This window comes from Pseudophryne corroboree, chromosome 4, assembly GCF_028390025.1.
Source record: "Pseudophryne corroboree isolate aPseCor3 chromosome 4, aPseCor3.hap2, whole genome shotgun sequence".
Lineage (NCBI taxonomy): Eukaryota > Metazoa > Chordata > Amphibia > Anura > Myobatrachidae > Pseudophryne > Pseudophryne corroboree.
In genome coordinates this window covers 100,651,779-100,669,713 of record NC_086447.1, presented here as the reverse complement: position 1 = coordinate 100,669,713, position 17,935 = coordinate 100,651,779, and the positions used below count along the sequence as shown (strand labels likewise).

At 46.7% G+C, this 17,935-nt stretch overlaps 1 long non-coding RNA gene across 2 annotated transcripts in view; it reads right to left on the bottom strand.

Annotated features, from left to right (window-relative positions):
• The window catches only part of LOC134911140 (uncharacterized), an 86,942-nt gene that overhangs the window by 28,303 nt on the left and 40,704 nt on the right, over positions 1-17,935 (bottom strand). For both annotated transcript variants that reach the window (XR_010176347.1, XR_010176346.1), the window contains one exon: positions 11,563-11,694. This is a non-coding gene — a long non-coding RNA (uncharacterized LOC134911140). The remainder of the gene's footprint in view (positions 1-11,562; positions 11,695-17,935) is intronic.

Below are 17,935 nucleotides of genomic sequence, written 5' to 3'. Positions count from 1 at the left end.
AACTTCATGATTTATTTTCTCCACTATGAAACAGAGTACCATACAGATTTTTTCTGTGGTATTTATGTATACCGTTGTTAATTACATAAAAAAAATAAGATTTTACTCACCGGTAAATCTATTTCTCGTAGTCCGTAGTGGATGCTGGGAACTCCGTAAGGACCATGGGGAATAGACGGGCTCCGCAGGAGACTGGGCACTCTAAAAGAAAGATTAGGTACTATCTGGTGTGCACTGGCTCCTCCCTCTATGCCCCTCCTCCAGACCTCAGTTAGGATACTGTGCCCGGAAGAGCTGACACAATAAGGAAGGATTTTGAATCCCGGGTAAGACTCATACCAGCCACACCAATCACACCGTATAACTCGTGATACTATACCCAGTTAACAGTATGAAATATAACTGAGCCTCTCAACAGATGGCTCAACAATAACCCTTTAGTTAAGCAATAACTATATACAAGTATTGCAGACAATCCGCACTTGGGATGGGCGCCCAGCATCCACTACGGACTACGAGAAATAGATTTACCGGTGAGTAAAATCTTATTTTCTCTGACGTCCTAGTGGATGCTGGGAACTCCGTAAGGACCATGGGGATTATACCAAAGCTCCCAAACGGGCGGGAGAGTGCGGATGACTCTGCAGCACCGAATGAGAGAACTCAAGGTCCTCCTCAGCCAGGGTATCAAATTTGTAGAATTTAGCAAACGTGTTTGCCCCTGACCAAGTTGCAGCTCGGCAAAGTTGTAAAGCCGAGACCCCTCGGGCAGCCGCCCAAGCTGAGCCCACTTTCCTTGTGGAATGGGCTTTTACTGATTTAGGATGCGGCAATCCAGCCGCAGAATGCGCCAGCTGAATTGTGCTACAAATCCAGCGAGCAATAGTCTGCTCAGAAGCAGGAGCACCTAGTTTGTTGGGTGCCTACAGGATAAAAAGCGAGTCAGTTTTCCTGACTCCAGCCGTCCTGGAAACATACATTTTCAAGGCCCTGACTACGTCCAATAACTTGGAATCTTCCAAGCCCCTAGTAGCCGCAGGCACTACAATAGGTTGGTTCAAGTGAAAAGCTGATACCACCTTAGGTAGAAACTCGGGACGAGTCCTCAATTCTGCCCTATCCATATGGAAAATCAGATAAGGGCTTTTACATGACAAAGCCGCCAATTCTGACACACGCCTGGCCGAAGCCAAGGCCAATAACATGACCACTTTTTTCCACGTGAGATATTTCAGATCCACAGTTTTAAGTGGCTCAAACCAATGTGATTTCAGGAAACTCAACACCACGTTGAGATCCCAAGGTGCCAAAGGAGGCACAAAAGGGGCTGAATATGTAGCACTCCCTTTACAAATGTCTGAACTTCAGGCAGTGAAGCCAGTTCTTTCTGGAAGAAAATCGACAGAGCCGAAATCTGGACCTTAATGGAACCCAATTTTTAGGCCCATAGTCACTCCCGACTGTAGGAAGTGCAGAAAACGACCCAGCTGAAATTCCTCTGTAGGGGCCTTCCTGGTCTCACACCACGCAACATATTTTCGCCAAATACGGTGATAATGGTTTGCGGTTACTTCTTTCCTGGCTTTTATCAGCGTAGGAACGACTTCCTCCGGAATGCCCTTTTCCTTTAGGATCCGGAATTCAACCGCCATGCCGTCAAACGCAGCCGCGGGAAGTCTTGGAACAGACAGGGCCCCTGCTGTAACAGATCCTGTCTGAGCGGTAGAGGCTATGGGTCCTCTGATATCATTTCTTGAAGTTCTGGGTACCAAGCTCTTCTTGGCCAATCCGGAACCACGAGTATCGTTCTTACTCCTTGCCTTCTTATTATTCTCAGTACCTTTGGTATGAGAGGCAGAGGAGGGAACACATAAACCAACTGGTACACCCACGGTGTCACTAGAGCGTCCACAGCTATCGCCTGAGGGTCCCTTGACCTGGCGCAATATCTCTTTAGCTTTTTGTTGAGGCGGGACGCCATCATGTCCACCTGTGGCCTTTCCCAATGGTTTACCAACAGTTTGAAGACTTCTGGATGAAGTCCCCACTCTCCCGGGTGTAGGTCGTGTCTGCTGAGGAAGTCTGCTTCCCAGTTGTCCACTCCCGGAATGAACACTGCTGACAGTGCTAAGACATGATTTTCCGCCCATCGGAGAATCCTTGTGGCTTCTGCCACGCCATCCTGCTTCTTGTGCCGCCCTGTCGGTTTACATGGGCGACTGCCGTGATGTTGTCTGATTGGATCAGTACCGGCTGGTTTTGAAGCAGAGGTCTTGCCTGACTTAGGGCATTGTAAATGGCCCTCAGTTCCAGAATATTTATGTGTAGGGACGACTCCTGACTTGACCAAAGTCCTTGGAAATTTTTTCCCTGTGTGACTGCCCCCCAGCCTCGAAGGCTGGCATCCGTGATCACCAGGACCCAGTCCTGTATGCCGAATCTGCGGCCCTCTAGAAGATGAGCACTCTGCAGCCACCACAGCAGAGACACCCTGGTCCTTGGAGACAGGGTTATCAGCCGATGCATCTGAAGATGCGATCCCGTCCAAGAGGTCCCACTGAAAAGTTCTTGCATGGAACCTGCCGAATGGAACTGCTTCGTAGGAAGCTACCATTTTTTCCAGGACTCGCGTGCAGTGATGCACCGACACCTGTTTTGGTTTCAGGAGGCCTCTGACTAGAGATGACCGCTCCTTGGCTTTCTCCTGCGGGAGAAACACTTTTTTCTGTTCTGTGTCCAGAACCATCCCCAGGAACAGTAGATGCGTCGTAGGAACCAGCTGCGACTTTGGAATATTCAGAATCCAGCCGTGCTGTTGTAGCACTTCCCGAGATAGTGCTACTCTGACAAACAACTGCTCCCTGGACCTCGCCTTTATAAGGAGATTGTCCAAGTACTGGATAATTCTTTCGGCCATTCCCTTGGTAAATACCCTCGTGCCGGGGACAGACCAACGGCAACGTCTGGAATTGGTAATGACAATTCTGTACCACAATTTTGAGGTACTCCTGGTGAGGAGGGTAAATAGGGACATGCAGGTAAGCATCCTTGATGTCCAGTGATACCCTGAAACTCTCCAGGCTTGCAATAATCGCCCTGAGCGATTCCATTTTGAACTTGAACCTTTGTATATAAGTGTTCAAGGATTTCAATTTTAGAATGGGTCTCACCGAACCGTCTGGTTTCGGTACCACAACATTTTTGGAATAGTAACCCCGGCCTTGTTGAAGGAGGGGTACCTTGATTTCACCTGCTGGAAGTACAGCTTGTGAATTGCCGCCAGTACTTACTCCCTATATCCGAGGGCAGCAGGCAAGGCTGATGTGAGGTAACGGCGAGGGGGAGTCGCCTCGAACTCCAGCTTGTATCCCTGTGATACTACTTGCAGAACCCAGTGATTCACCTGTGGGCAAGCCCACTGGTCCCTGAAGTTCCCGAGACGCGCCCCCACCGCACCTGTCTGTGGAGCCCCAGCGTCATGCTGTGGACTCAGAGGAAGCGGGGGAGGATTTTTGATCCAGGGAACTGGCTGTCTGTGCAGCTTTTTCCTTCTTCCCTTGTGCAGAAAGGAAGCGCCTTTGGCCCCCTTGCTTTTCTGAAGCCGAAAGGACTGTACCCGATAATACAGTGCTTTCTTAGGGTGTGAGGAAACCTGAGGTAGAAATTTTTCTTCCCAGCTGTTGCTGTGGATACATGGTCCCAGAGACCATCCCCAAACAATTCCTCACCCTTATAAGGCATAATCTCCATGTGCCTTTTAAAGTCAACATCACCTGTCCACTGCCGGGTCTCTAATACCCTCCTGGCAGAATGTACCTTGCATTAATTCTGGACGCCAGCCGGCAAATATCCCTCTGTGCATCCCTCATATATAAGACTACGTCTTTAATATGCTCCATGTTAGCACCATATTCTCCCTGTCTAGGGTATTAATATTATCTGACAGGGTATCAGACCCTGCTGCAGCAGCACTATTCATGCTGAGGCAATTGCAGGTCTCAGTATAATACCTGAGTGTGTATATACAGACTTCAGGATAGCCTCCTGCTTTTTATCAGCAGGCTCCTTCAAAGTGGCCGTATCCTAAGACGGCAGTGCCACCTTTTATGACAAACGTGTGAGCGCCTTATCCACCCTAGGGGATATCTCCCAACGTGACCTATCCTCTGGCGGGAAAGGGTACGCCAGCAGTAATTTTTTTGAAATAACCAGTTTCTTATCGGGGGAACCCACGCTTCTTCACACACTTCATTCACTCATCTGATGGGGGAACAAAACACCGGCTGCTTTTTCTCCCCAAACATAAAACCCCTTTTATGTGGTACTTGGGTTAATGTCAGAAATGTGTAATAATTTTTTTTGCCGAGATCATGCAACGGATGTTCCTAGTGGATTGTGTATATGTCTCAACCTCGTCGACACTGGAGTCAGACTCCGTGTCGACATCTGTGTCTGCCATCTGAGGTAACAGGCGTTTTTTGAGCCCCTGATGGCCTTTGAGACGCCTGGGCAGGCGCGGGCTGAGAAGCCGGCTGTCCCACAGCTGTTACGTCATCCAGCCTTTTATGTAAGGAGTTGACACTGTCGGTTAATACCTTCCACCTATCCATCCACTCTGGTGTCGGCCCCACAGGGGGCGACATCCCATTTATCGGCATCTGCTCCGCCTCCACATAAGCCTCCTCATCCAACATGTCGACACAGCCGTACCGACACACCGCACACACACAGGGAATGCTCTGACTGAGGACAGGACCCCACACAGCCCTTTGGGGAGACAGAGAGAGAGTATGCCAGCACACACCAGAGCGCTATATAATGTAGGGATAAACACTATCACTGAGTGAATTTTCCCCAATAGCTGCTTGTATAAACAATATTGCGCCTAAATTTAGTGCCCCCCCTCTCTTTTTAACCCTTTGAGCCTGAAAACTACAGGGGAGAGCCTGGGGAGCTGTCTTCCAGCTACACTGTGAAGAGAAAATGGCGCCAGTGTGCCGAGGGAGATAGCTCCGCCCCTTTTCCGCTGACTTTTCTCCCGCTTTTTTATGGAATTCTGGCAGGGGTAATTATCACATATATAGCCTCTGGGGCTATATATTGTGATTATTTTGCCAGCCAAGGTGTTTTTATTGCTGCTCAGGGCGCGCCCTCCCCCCCCCCCCCCCCCAGCGCCCTGCACCCTCAGTGACCGGAGTGTGAAGTGTGTATGAGGAGCAATGGCGCACAGCTGCAGTGCTGTGCGCTACCTTGGTGAAGACTGAAGTCTTCTGCCGACGATTTTCCGAACCATCTTCATGCTTCTGGCTCTGTAAGGGGGACGGCGGCGCGGCTCCGGGAACGAACACCAAGGACGGGTCCTGCGGTCGATCCCTCTGTAGCTAATGGTGTCCAGTAGCCTAAGAAGCCCAAGCTAGCTGCAAGCAGGTAGGTTCGCTTCTTCTCCCCTTAGTCCCTCGTTGCAGTGAGCCTGTTGCCAGCAGGTCTCACTGTAAAATAAAAAACCTAACATATACTTTCTTTCTAGGAGCTCAGGAGAGCCCCTAGAGTGCATCCAGCTCGGCCGGGCACAGAAATCTAACTGAGGTCTGGAGGAGGGGCATAGAGGGAGGAGCCAGTGCACACCAGATAGTACCTAATCTTTCTTTTAGAGTGCCCAGTCTCCTGCGGAGCCCGTCTATTCCCCATGGTCCTTACGGAGTTCCCAGCATCCACTAGGACGTCAGAGAAAATGGGATATCTAATGTTTTTAAGTCTTTTTAAAAAACGTGTGTTTTTACCGTAACTTGAAATGTAAAGCAGATAAAGTAATTTGGTTTGGATTTTTGGATTTGGGAGGAAGAGTTACCTTAGGGGTCCAAATTTCATGGTGATTCCTTAATAAACACACGTGATACTTCATAAACTAGATAAAGAAGCTGCAATTAGCAAATATTTTAATAAATTGAAAAATCAATATTTAATAATCGAATTGTCAGCCAATTGAGATGTTTGGCAGAAATTGTTGTTTTGACATCCTCTCAACTAAAGAAAAATTTGAAAAATCTGAGATTGGTGGTGAACATATCATTTATTTTTTGGGGGGTGATTTGATGTGGAATGACCCATGTGTAAAGGAGAGGGAACCTCCTGTACTTACTGTGCAGGTATCTTCCAACAGCTATGAGGCGCAATCTTACAGTGTTCTGTATGACCGTAACAGGTGCCACCTCCTAGGGGTGTGTGAGACAACACCTACACCCAGTGTCGGATTGGGGCATGTAGGGCCCACTGGTGGTATGCAGTAGTAGGGGCCCATGTTTAGGGGTGTGGCCAGTCTCTAGAAGGAGTGTGCCCAGCCGCCACATTGGTTTGCCTAACTATTTTGCATGGGTTGGGCCTCTTGATAAATATATACAGTAAATACTGTAGTGCATGCACGATAATGTACTAGATTAATAGCAGCACAGTCTGGAACCTGATCCCTAGAGGAGGGAGTGGGTCACCAGCAGACCTTAGGGCCCACTGGTGGTTTCCCCTGTACCCCTGTGGGCCAGTCCAACCCTGCCTACACCTCCTCTAACACTGACTGAGGGTGTCAGAACATCATCATCATGGACATTGAGTCCCCTGAAGAAGCATTTATTGCAGCGCAGGACAGTCCCACGCCCTTGCTACCTTGCAGTCCCAGAACGTTGACACCTTTCTAATGCTGTAAGCAACCTAAGAGCTTGTACATAATTGAGAATAAAGCTATTTTTGATATTTACTAATGATTGGCTATTGGTCCCCTCTCTTTTCGGGTGATTTGGTGAAAGAGTGTATTTCCAGAGTATACCGGACATACCAGCCTTCACATTTTGGATTTCCATGGCGACTCAAGCTAAAAAAAAACTTGTTAAATCATTTCAGATGGGACACTTAGGGGGGAAAGTCAAATGTTTGAAAAGTCAGTTGGGTGTCTGTTTTTTGCCTATCTAATAGACAGGAAAAAACAGACACCCAACAAACTTTTCAAACATTTGAATTCCTCCCTTAAAGTTTATTCTACTTTTTTTTACATACAGATATGTCCTCATACATCTTGCCTCAATTTTCTAAGAAAACACTGTAGCATACCATTTCATATGCAGATACAGCTGCGGTCACACACAGAATATAGGCATGCTCAATATAATTTTCATCAGCATGATCTGCTTGAGCATCCTAATCGCATTGTTTTGCGACTAAGATTTATTACAGGTTGAGTATCCCTTATCCAAAATGCTTGGGACCAGAAGTATTTTGGATATGGGATTTTTCCGTATTTTGGAATAATTGCATACCATAATGAGATATCATGGTGATGGGACCCAAGTCTAAGCACAGAATGCATTCATGTTACATATACACCTTATACACATAGCCCAAAGGTAATTTTAGCTAATATTTTTTATAACTTTTTGCATTAAACAAAGTGTGTCTACATTCACACAATTCATTTATGTTTCATATACACCTTATATACACAGCCTGAAGGTCATTTAATACAGTATTATTAATAACTTTTTGTGTATTAAACAAAGTTTGTGTACATTGAGCCATCAGAAAACAAAGGTTTCACTATCTCACTCTCACTCAAAAAAGTCCATATTTCGGAATATTCCGTATTTCGGAATATTTGGATATGGGATACTCAACCTGTATTGGCAAAAAAGATGCCCAAAGTTGGCAGAGTTGCACGGGACCTGGCGGCTCACTCACGCCAGGCATCTTGCGCTGCATGACGTAATGAGGATACATGTATGAGGATCATTTATCTAGCAACTTCTAGAAGTAATTGTTATAATAACAATGATATTTATATAGCACTTTTCTCCTAATAGGACTCAAAGGGGTACATTTACTAAGATGGGAGTTCTATTTGAGATGGGATGTTGCCCATAGCAACCAATCAGATTCATAGTAACGTAGTAACATAGTAACTAAGGTTGAAAAAAGACAATTGTCCATCGAGTTCAACCTATTTGTGGTCTCCTATGCAGTCTTATTATAGGACTAGTTATTTTTATGTTAGGAGTAGTTAAATTAACTATAATGCGTGCCTACGCACCATAACCCTGAATATCTTTATCCAATAGGAATTTATCTAACCCATTCTTAAAGGTGTTGACTGAGTTTGCAGTTACTACTCTCTCAGGCAGGGAATTCCAAACACGTATTGTCCTTACTGTGAAAAAACCTTTTCACCTCAATGTGCGGAAACTCCTCTCCTCTAACCTAAGCGAGTGACCACGTGTTCTCTGTGCTGATCTTATAGAAAACAGGTCCCTCCCAAGCTCTGTGTATTGACCCCTTATATATTTGTAGATGTTGATCATGTCCCCTTTTAGTCTCCTCTTTTCCAATGTAAACATGCCTAGCCTTGCAAGCCTTTCCTCGTATTCCAGCATCTCCATGCCCTTGATTAGTTTGGTCGCCCGCCTCTGAACCTTTTCTAGCTCCAGGATATCCTTTTTGTAATATGGTGCCCAAAATTGCACACAGTATTCAAGATGTGGCCTCACTAGTAATTTATATAATGGGAGTATAATACTCTCGTCCCTTGCATCAATTCGCCGTTTTATGCATGCTAATATCTTATTAGCCTTCTTTGCTGCACTCCTACTTTGGGTACTACTGCTTAATTTGTTATCTATGTGAACCCCTAAGTCTTTTTCCAGTACAGATTCCCCTAATATTACCCCATTTAGTATGTAGGTGTAATTTTTGGTCTTGCCCCCACAGTGCATTACCTTACACTTGTCTGTGTTGAATCTCATTCTCCATTTTGCTGCCCATGCTTCCAGTTTAGTTAAGTCGTTCTGAAGAGACTCAGCATCCCCCTCCGTATTTATAACCTTACACAATTTGGTATCGTCTGCAAAAAGTGACACCATGCTCTCTAGACCTACTGTTAGGTCGTTGATGAAAATGTTGAACAAAAGTGGTCCAAGTACAGACCCTTGTGGCACACCACTTAGTACTTTGGTCCAATTTGAAAATGATTCATTGACCACAACGCGCTGCTCCCTATTATCTAACCAATTACTGACCCAAGTGCATATTGTGCTCCCTAGCCCTATTTCTTGTAGCTTATAGATAAGATGCATGTGTGGTACAGTGTCAAAAGCTTTGGCAAAGTCTAAAAAGATTATATCCACCTCCTTACCCTGATCCAGGTTCGCACTTACTGTTTCATAAAAGCCAAAGTTGGTCTGACATGATCTGTCCTTCACAAATCCATGTTGGTTCCTTTTAATTACGTTATTTGCTTCAAGGAACTTTTGAATACTGTCCCTTAGAATACCTTCCAATACTTTCCCCACTATAGATGTAAGACTAACTGGTCTATAATTACCTGGTTCAGCTTTGCTCCCCTTTTTAAATATCGGCACTACCTCCGCTATACGCCAGTCCTTGGGAACCATACCCGATTTAACCGAATCCATGAAGATCAAAAATAGAGGTCTTGCTAGTTCAGCGTGCAGCTCCATAAGAACCCTGAATATGTCCTCTCCTCTGATGTCTGCAGCAGCAGCCTTCCTTGCCCCCTTGTGCAGCTCAGCAGTGGATTCAGACCCCACAGGCAGATTGTGTGTCCCTGGTAGTACCTGCTGTCAGCAGCAGTAGGCTCTTTCCCCACCGGCAGCGTCACTGGGCAGTATCTAGTATGCTCACACACAAAATAGAACAAAAACAAAGACAGAAACAAAGGCAGCCCTCAAAAAATCTGCCCCTCACATACGCATCAATCACAGCCCCTCTGCTACTCCAAGTTAGAGACCCTCTCACTCTCTCACAAGGTCAGCCCCTTGCAGATTCCAGGTATTATCTTCTAAAAGGTGCTAGATAAATGAGAAGTAGAAACGGATTGGTTGCTATGGGCAACATCCCATCTTAAACAGAACTCCCATCTTCGTAAATTTACCCCGAAGTGCTTTACACTTGTCTTTACAGCTCGAAATACAAAACAAGCTTAACAGTAGATATTAGTGAAATGCTTGAGCAATCTATTTTTGAAAAATTCTAGAGTGGAGGTTTCTCGCACTGTGCGGGGAAGAGAATTCCTTAGAGTCGGAGCCACAAAGTTGAAAGCTCGACCCCAGATGAATTCCGGGAGATGTAGAAGCTGGTTGGTTGCTATGGCCAACATCTCCACTTCTATAAACTAGCACCTTGGTAAACATATGTCTAAATCTCTATTTTTAAAAATGCCAGGCGGTGGGCCAACTTAAACTTAACAAACAGAAGCTGGTCAATACAACAACAGATCTTATGCTTGATGGCATCAACCCACACATTGTTATATTTAGAAAAATCAAATATAAAGTTTATAGCAACGTATAAGAAACTTGATTATACTAAAACGTCTTACAAATAAAGAATCACGTCGTGTGCTGAAGGCAAGTAATGCCAGTTTAAGCTCTGTGGTGAAGATAGTCTTTATTACTTCTGGAATCAGGTTACACTATAGTTCATAACTTATGCAAATTGTACAATGGGCTCCAGTGACCATTCTAAATATGCAGTATATTGCAGATACCTTGCTGTTTGAGCATAGATCCATTGCTTTTTGCATCATTTATGGGAATAGACAGACTAGTTTGATGCGATGAACAATTCTCTGGGGGAATATTTTATACCAATAATGACAGTATGTTGTAATAATTGGAAACATATTAATCTGTTCATAACAGGAGAAATATCTGTTATGGGGCAGCAGCCTCATTGCTGTGTAATCCAATAAATAAAATCTTGAACCACTGGTAAAGACTAATCTATCCCTATACACAGAGATAATACATAATCCCTTCTTTCTGGCCTCTAATCATAATTATGAGCTACTACTGATGCTTATCACTAGCTAGTATCATGCCAGGTGCTGCCCAGGGTGGTGCGCACAGAGAAGTGCTCATCATAAAATAACACTGTAAAACATGTTGCAGCCTTCTGCAGAAGCAGCCTAAAACATGTTAGACACCATATGCTTCCTCCCTGTGGCAGGGGTTATGTTGCCCACAGAAGGGTAGTGGGCCAGCGCTGTGCCCCCCTTGCCCAGCCCCAGCAGCCACTCAGCACATTCCACTGTATTTTAGCCGTCTTGATCGTCAGCTTCCCCTTTATGTTGGCTTCTCCTGGTTGGGTGTTGGGGATCATCCTGGATAGGTCACCTGACTCTGCATCAAGCCACGCCCCCCTCAGTGAGGCAGATCTGATAGCTCCCTCCCCTTGTGCTGTGTTTTGCAGTATTATTGGCCACAGTGTGGCCCTGACTCCAGCTCCAGGCAGTTTCTAATTATTACAGAGGTGAGGATGGGCTCGTAGCTACCTCTCCCCTGGTCTCTCCCTGACATGACCGACACCCCGACAATTAGAATGCTGACATGGGATGGGGTAATTATTTTACCCCTCCCCTGTCCTTTACCCTAATCCACCTGGGGTAATGTCTAGGGCTAAGATTCGTTGTGTGGCGGCTAGGGCCAAGAATCAGGGGGTGGTGGCTACGGATAACCCCCCCATGCCTAACCCTAGGCTCCCCCCAGCCCTAACCCTGAGACTTACCTTTGTGATGTCGGCACCAGGATTCCGAGTGGTGTCGGGATTATGGCGCCAGTCACATGACCACCGGCATCCCGTCTGCTGAAATGGTAACTGCATCCAAAATAAACATTTACTGTACATTCTGTATTTGTCCTGTAAAGCAACAAAAAGCATAGTATAAGGAGAGATAAATTAACATGTTTTACTGCTAATATTTTTTCTGTAGTTTAGATATCTTGAAATATTTATAGATTTCTATACAAAGAACATATGAACACTGGCATTTCTTGTGATTCTTTCCAAACATGCTCATTTTCCTCATAAATATGGGGGTCATTCCGAGTTGATCGTAGCTGTGCTAAATTTAGCACAGCTACGATCATTCACATTGACATGTGGGGGGACGCCCAGCACAGTGCTAGTCCGCCTCGCATGTCAGTCCCCCCCACCGCGCAAAAGCATCGCACAGCGGCGATGCCTTTGCACTTCAATAGTAGCTCCCGGCCAGCGCAGCTTTAGCGTGCTGGCCGGGAGCTACTCATCGCTTCCCGGCCCGCAGCGGCTGCTTGTGACGTCACGCAGCCGCTGCGGCCCGCCCCCGCGTGCGTTGGCCGGACCTCTCCCACGAAAACGGTTGCCAAATGCCACCGTTTCGCCCCCTTCCGCCCAGTCCCTGCTACGGCCTCCGGCAGTAGAGACCCGTTCGCTCGGCTGCGACAAACAGCAGCGAGCAAACGGGTCAGAATGACCCCCTATATGTCTACATCACACATGCAGAACTGTATGTTATTGCTAATGCTAATCATTAACACTGGTTGTTAAATGAGGATCAGAAGCTGAACACTAGTAGTGGGGCATTTAAGTTAATAGCTGGCAGAACACATTGCTTATATATACAATAAGACTTTTAAATATTTGCTCCTCTAGTCTGTCCTTCTGTGATCTCGCTACCTTGTTTTCCACCATATCCCAGCAAAACACTGCTGTACCCATCCCTATTCTCTGTTTAAATGCACAAAGTTTAAGAGACAGATTAAATAGTTATCAGGACTTGATCCCAATAAGTACAATTTCCCTGATAACTCCAGTTTCTGCTGCGGTCCCCCACAATACATTCAGGGGATCCTTAATACTAGACAGCAGTGGCGTGTTTGTCCTAGTTGCCTGGAGGCAAGATAAATATTGGTGCCCCCCTTCCTTATATTTAGATAAATATGTGTGTGTGTATGGAATGTTCTGAAAAAAAATCTATATACTGTATATATACACATTTCATTGTCTTTTATTTTAAAATCACACATTTCTCAGCAGCCATTCCCAGGATTAGAACCCATGACCTGTTACATTGACAGCAGACACTTTACTGATGGAACTATTTGCTCCTGAACAGCAAGCATGAGAATTCTAACTATATGAGGTTATGTGTAATTGTCAGAGAAGTAACTTCATATAGTTAGAATTCTCATATTTCTTAGACAGGAGCAAACAGCTCCCAATCTGGTGTCACAGAATGGGAGGAGAGGTGCCCCCATTCAGAGCAGGAGCCCGGCGGCAGATGACTCCCTTGCCTCCCAGAGTTACGCCTCTACTTGACAGTAACCCCCCCCCCCCTCCTCCCTATTTGCCCAGAAATATGGGCGTTTTCAGGAGATATTCCATGTGTATATATATATATATATATATATATATATATATTTAAATAAATATGCACCTAAATGTTCAAGGAATATAATTTTTTTTCATGGAAAGTGCACCTCCAACATTAATCTCATTTGAAACCTATTTTTGTCTCTGTAAAAGCTGCCTGGTCCTCAACTATGGCTTAACTATCAGGACGGCTGTCATGTCACAATCTTATATTTCTTTACTTTTAAAACAATCTCTTCCTGCTCATTGTGGGAAATACACTTCATGGGCCAAAGGATGGGGCTACCCAAATATCACAACCACAGCGCTCCGCTAGGACAGCATTCTTAGTCATGGCGTGCTGCGAGGCCACGTCTCTGTGACTCATGACACACATCTGTGACATGTGGCCGCCCCCTGCGCTGTGCGTACGCAAGGAAACAATGCTGGGGATGAACTGTAGCCCCATGCTGCCTCTAATTACAACCATGCAGATGTGTACTCATACACTTAGCGACTATGAGGTCTAAGGGGGGCATTCCGAGTTGATCGCTAGCTGTTTTCGTTTGCAGCGCCGCGATTAGGTAAAAAAGCAGAACTTCTGCGCATGCGTATGCGGCGCAATGCGCACGCGCAACGTACTTTCACAACAACCGATGCAGTTTCACACAAGGTCTAGCGACGCTTTTCAGTCGCACTCCTGATCGGTGAGTGATTGACAGGAAGTGGGTGTTTCTGGGAGGTAACTGACCGTTTTCGGGGAGAGTGTGTGGAAAAACGCAGGCGTGTCAGATACAAGCGCAGGCATGCCTGGGGAAACGCAGGCGTGGCTGGCCGAACGCTGGGCGTGTTCGTGGCGTCAAAACAGGAACTGAACAGTCTGAAGTGATCGCAAGCTAGGAGTAGGTCTGGAGCTGCTCAGAAACTGCACAAACTTTTTTTGTAGCAGCGCTGCGAACCTTTCGTTCGCACTTCTGCGAAGCTAAGATACACTCCCAGAGGGCGGCGGCTTAGCGTTTGCACGGCTGCTAAAAGCAGCTAGCGAGCGATCAACTCGGAATGAGGACCTATGTACTAAGCCTTGGAGAGAGATAAAGTGGAGAGTGATAAATGACCAGCCAAACAGCTCCTGTCACTTTCAAACACAGCCTGTGACATGACAGTTAGGAGCTGGTTGGCTGGTCATTTATCACTGTAGCCATCTCCACTCTATCTCTTGTTAAGGCATAATACATTTGGGCCTGAGTTTGAAAAATGGCAGTTAGGAGCTGGTTATTTGGTATTTTGGGGGATTGGTTGATGGAGCAACTTCTCCACTGGCACACTTCTCTGCTCTTATCACTGCTTAGTAAATGTACCCCCCAAGGCTTCAGCTGGGTATACACTGAGAGATATATCATCTAATGTGGCAGATGGGACTGACATATTGCTCAATTTGGTGCATATCGGGCAGTGTGTATGCCCGATATGTGGGTGCCCACGGTCTGCCCGCGCTCTGTGCTGACTTCTTCCACACTAAACTCAGCTAACCATTTTTTGATGGACCCCACTCCAAACTCATGTCACAAAGAAAATACAACTCATTGTACACTATAGCAAAAAAAACCCCAACTGCATAGCTTAACTCCTCCTCAACTAAACTATACAGTGGTACAGCTGGTAGCAGTGTCGAACTGGGGCAAGAAGGGCCCACCGGGGAAATGTAGTGATAGGGGCCCATTCTTAAGGGTGTGGCTAGGTAATAGTGGAGGTGTGGCCAACCACCACAGAGACCCGGCTAACCACTAGAGAGTGCATGGGCTGGGCCCATAGTCCTGTATAGTATAAGGTAACATGTATAATGTATAATTAAAGCGCACTAGGATAATGTCTGGAACCTAATCCCTAGAGGAGTATGTGGCCCCACAGGCAGTGGGGTTCACCGGTGGTTTCCCCTGTGGGCCAGTCGGACCTTGGCTGGCAGTATGCATTCAGATGGGAAGTATTCTAGTGCAATGTTGTTCACAGTCCCGTCAGCCGCAGCATGATTGACATGCAATGGCATTTGGGGGGCAGAGAGCGGGGACGCCACCAGGCACCATTCTTCAAAACGGGGGCGTGTTGTCCCCATTTTAGAGGTGTGACGGGTCATCAGAAGTAGACTTCCTGTACCTGGGTGTCCCGATCCCACGGCCAGCCTAAGTACGCTTGGGTGATCTGATGCGTGTGTCCTCAGCCGCAGCGCTCAGATCTCACTAATGCAAACAGGAGGAGTCTATCTCCTACAGATGCCTCCTGCTGCATTTGAATGTTAATGACATGGATTTGCACAGACGGTTACTTGCAGCTGTGCAATTCATTCCAAACACAACTAAGTCCCTGTGTGAGGAAAAACACTTGATCGGCATTCCATTAACATGCCTGAGACAGATCATGTTTGCGAGTCTTACTAGCCACCTTCCAGTCACCACCCAAGAATGCCCAGCACTTTTCCAAGACATTCATCTCAATAGCAGGTGCGCCTTTGTGTGTACATACTGTGTAACGCATGCCACGCACAACTTTTAGGAATTTTCGCTCATACGCAGTACTCCGATTCAAGCCCAAACGCATCAAATCATGAAAATTATGAAAATCCGGGGCCTGCCGACGCTGGGTTCCATGGTCCCAGATTTGAGTTGATTTTTACAACGGGCTGCTCATGTAGCATACAGCTGTTTCAACTTCTGCAAAAACACTGTGTATGGGTATAAACACATTGCTTTTTACTAGTGTAAGTATGTAGAGATGTATCCACATAGCCCCATTTGCAGGCCTTGTGTCTAGGCCGCGCCATGCATCCTGACAGAGACTGTTTCACAATGGGTGCTGGACACTGGCACTGCATGCAGCTCCTGTGTGTGACTCAGACGCTAATATGTGTACAAAATCAAGGCTGCACCATGCTTCCTGCCAGGCACGGTTGTGTTTAATATGCAACTTTTTACCGATATGTTTTGTAGCAAAACCACTAATACCATACCTCCCAACTGTCCCGATTTTCGCGGGACAGTCCCGTTTTTTGGGGACTGTCCCGCTGTCCCACCCGCGGGCCGCAGTGTCCCGCGGTGGGGGTGGGGGGGGGGGCAGTTGGGAGTCTCTGTCACCCGCTGCCCTGCTTAGCAGAGCAGCGGTGAATAGACGCTGTGCGCATGCGCACAGCGTCTATTCAGTGCAGACAGAGGGAGAGGATGCATGCCAGCGGCTCACAGAGCGCTGGGCATGCCCCCTCAGTGACGAAAACGGGGGCGTGACTCGCGATCGCGGGTCCTCCGCGAAACCACGCCCCTTTCGTATGCCACGCCCCCTTTTCGGGAGCGCGCGCGACTTCGCCGCGCGAGTGTCCCGCTTCCCCGAAGAAGAAAGTTGGGAGGTATGCTAATACTCGTTCCTAGTACACTATAAACAACTTTGGGCCTGATTCAGAGTTGCAAGCAAAGCCAAAAAGCACACAACTGGGCAAACCCATGTTGCACTGCAGGTGGGGCAGATGTAACATGTCCAGAGAGAGTTAGATTTGGGTGAGTTATATTTTTCTGTGCAGGGTAAATACTGGCTGCTTTTGCATGTATCCCACAAATACTGGACAGCTTTATTTTAACACTGCTATTTAGATTTCAATTTGAACACACCCCACCCAAATCGAACTCTCTATGCATGTTACATCTGCAGCATGGTTTTGCCCAGTTTTGTGCTTTTTGGCTGTGATTGCAACTCTGAATTAGGCCCTTTATGTGCAGCCACAATGCAAATAAGATGCTGAAAGTCCAGGGATCACCACTTCTGGCGGAGCATCTAAGTTGCGCCACACTACTGACGCTACTGTACATAGGCCCTCATTCCGAGTTGATTGCTCGCTGGCTAGTTTTAGCAGCCGTGCAAACGCTATGCCGCCTCCCACTGGGGAGTGTATTTTAGCTTAGCAGAAGTGCGAACGCATGTGCAGCCGAGCTCTGCAAAAACAGTTTTTGCAGTTCCTGAGTAGCTCTGAACCTACTCAGCGCTTGCGATCACTTCAGCCTATTCGTGTCCGGGTTTGACTTCATACACCCGCCCAGCGAACGCCCAGCCACGCCTGCGTTTTTTAAAACACGCCTGCGTTTTTGCAAACACTCCCTGAAAACGGTCAGTTGACACCCAGAAACGCCCCCTTCCTGTCAATATTCTTGCGGCCGTCAGTGCGACTGAAAACTTCGCTAGAACCTGTGCACAACCACAAAAGCCTTTGTACTCGTACGTCGCGCGCGTGCATTGCGGTGCATACGCATGCTCAGAAATGCAGATTTTTAGCCTGATCGCAGCGCTGCGAACAACGGCAGCTAGCGATCAACTCGGAATGACCCCCATAGAGCATAGAGGAGACGTGTCGTTAACAGTCACATTCAAAAATAGAATACACTGATCGTTGTTGCTGAGAATTGGGAAGAAGAGCTTCATACAAGAAGTTACAGTAGGCGGAGGTCAGAGAAAAGAACAACATCGCCACCTATAGCATATAATAGGAAACGCATACAATTAAAACCCTCCGCTTACAAATTTGCTCTTTAAAAACTTTGCTTAAATTAAACTTGTATTATCCACATCAAACTTCTTACGTTACACGTCTAGTTTCCATTCGTGGAGAGGACCTTTTGCTGTGCGGTGCGCGATGACGTCATCGGGCACCGCTCAGCATTTAAGCGGCGCTACTACTGTACAGGGGGGCGTAACTGACCACACCCCCTGTATTAAGCCACATCCCCATTTCCTG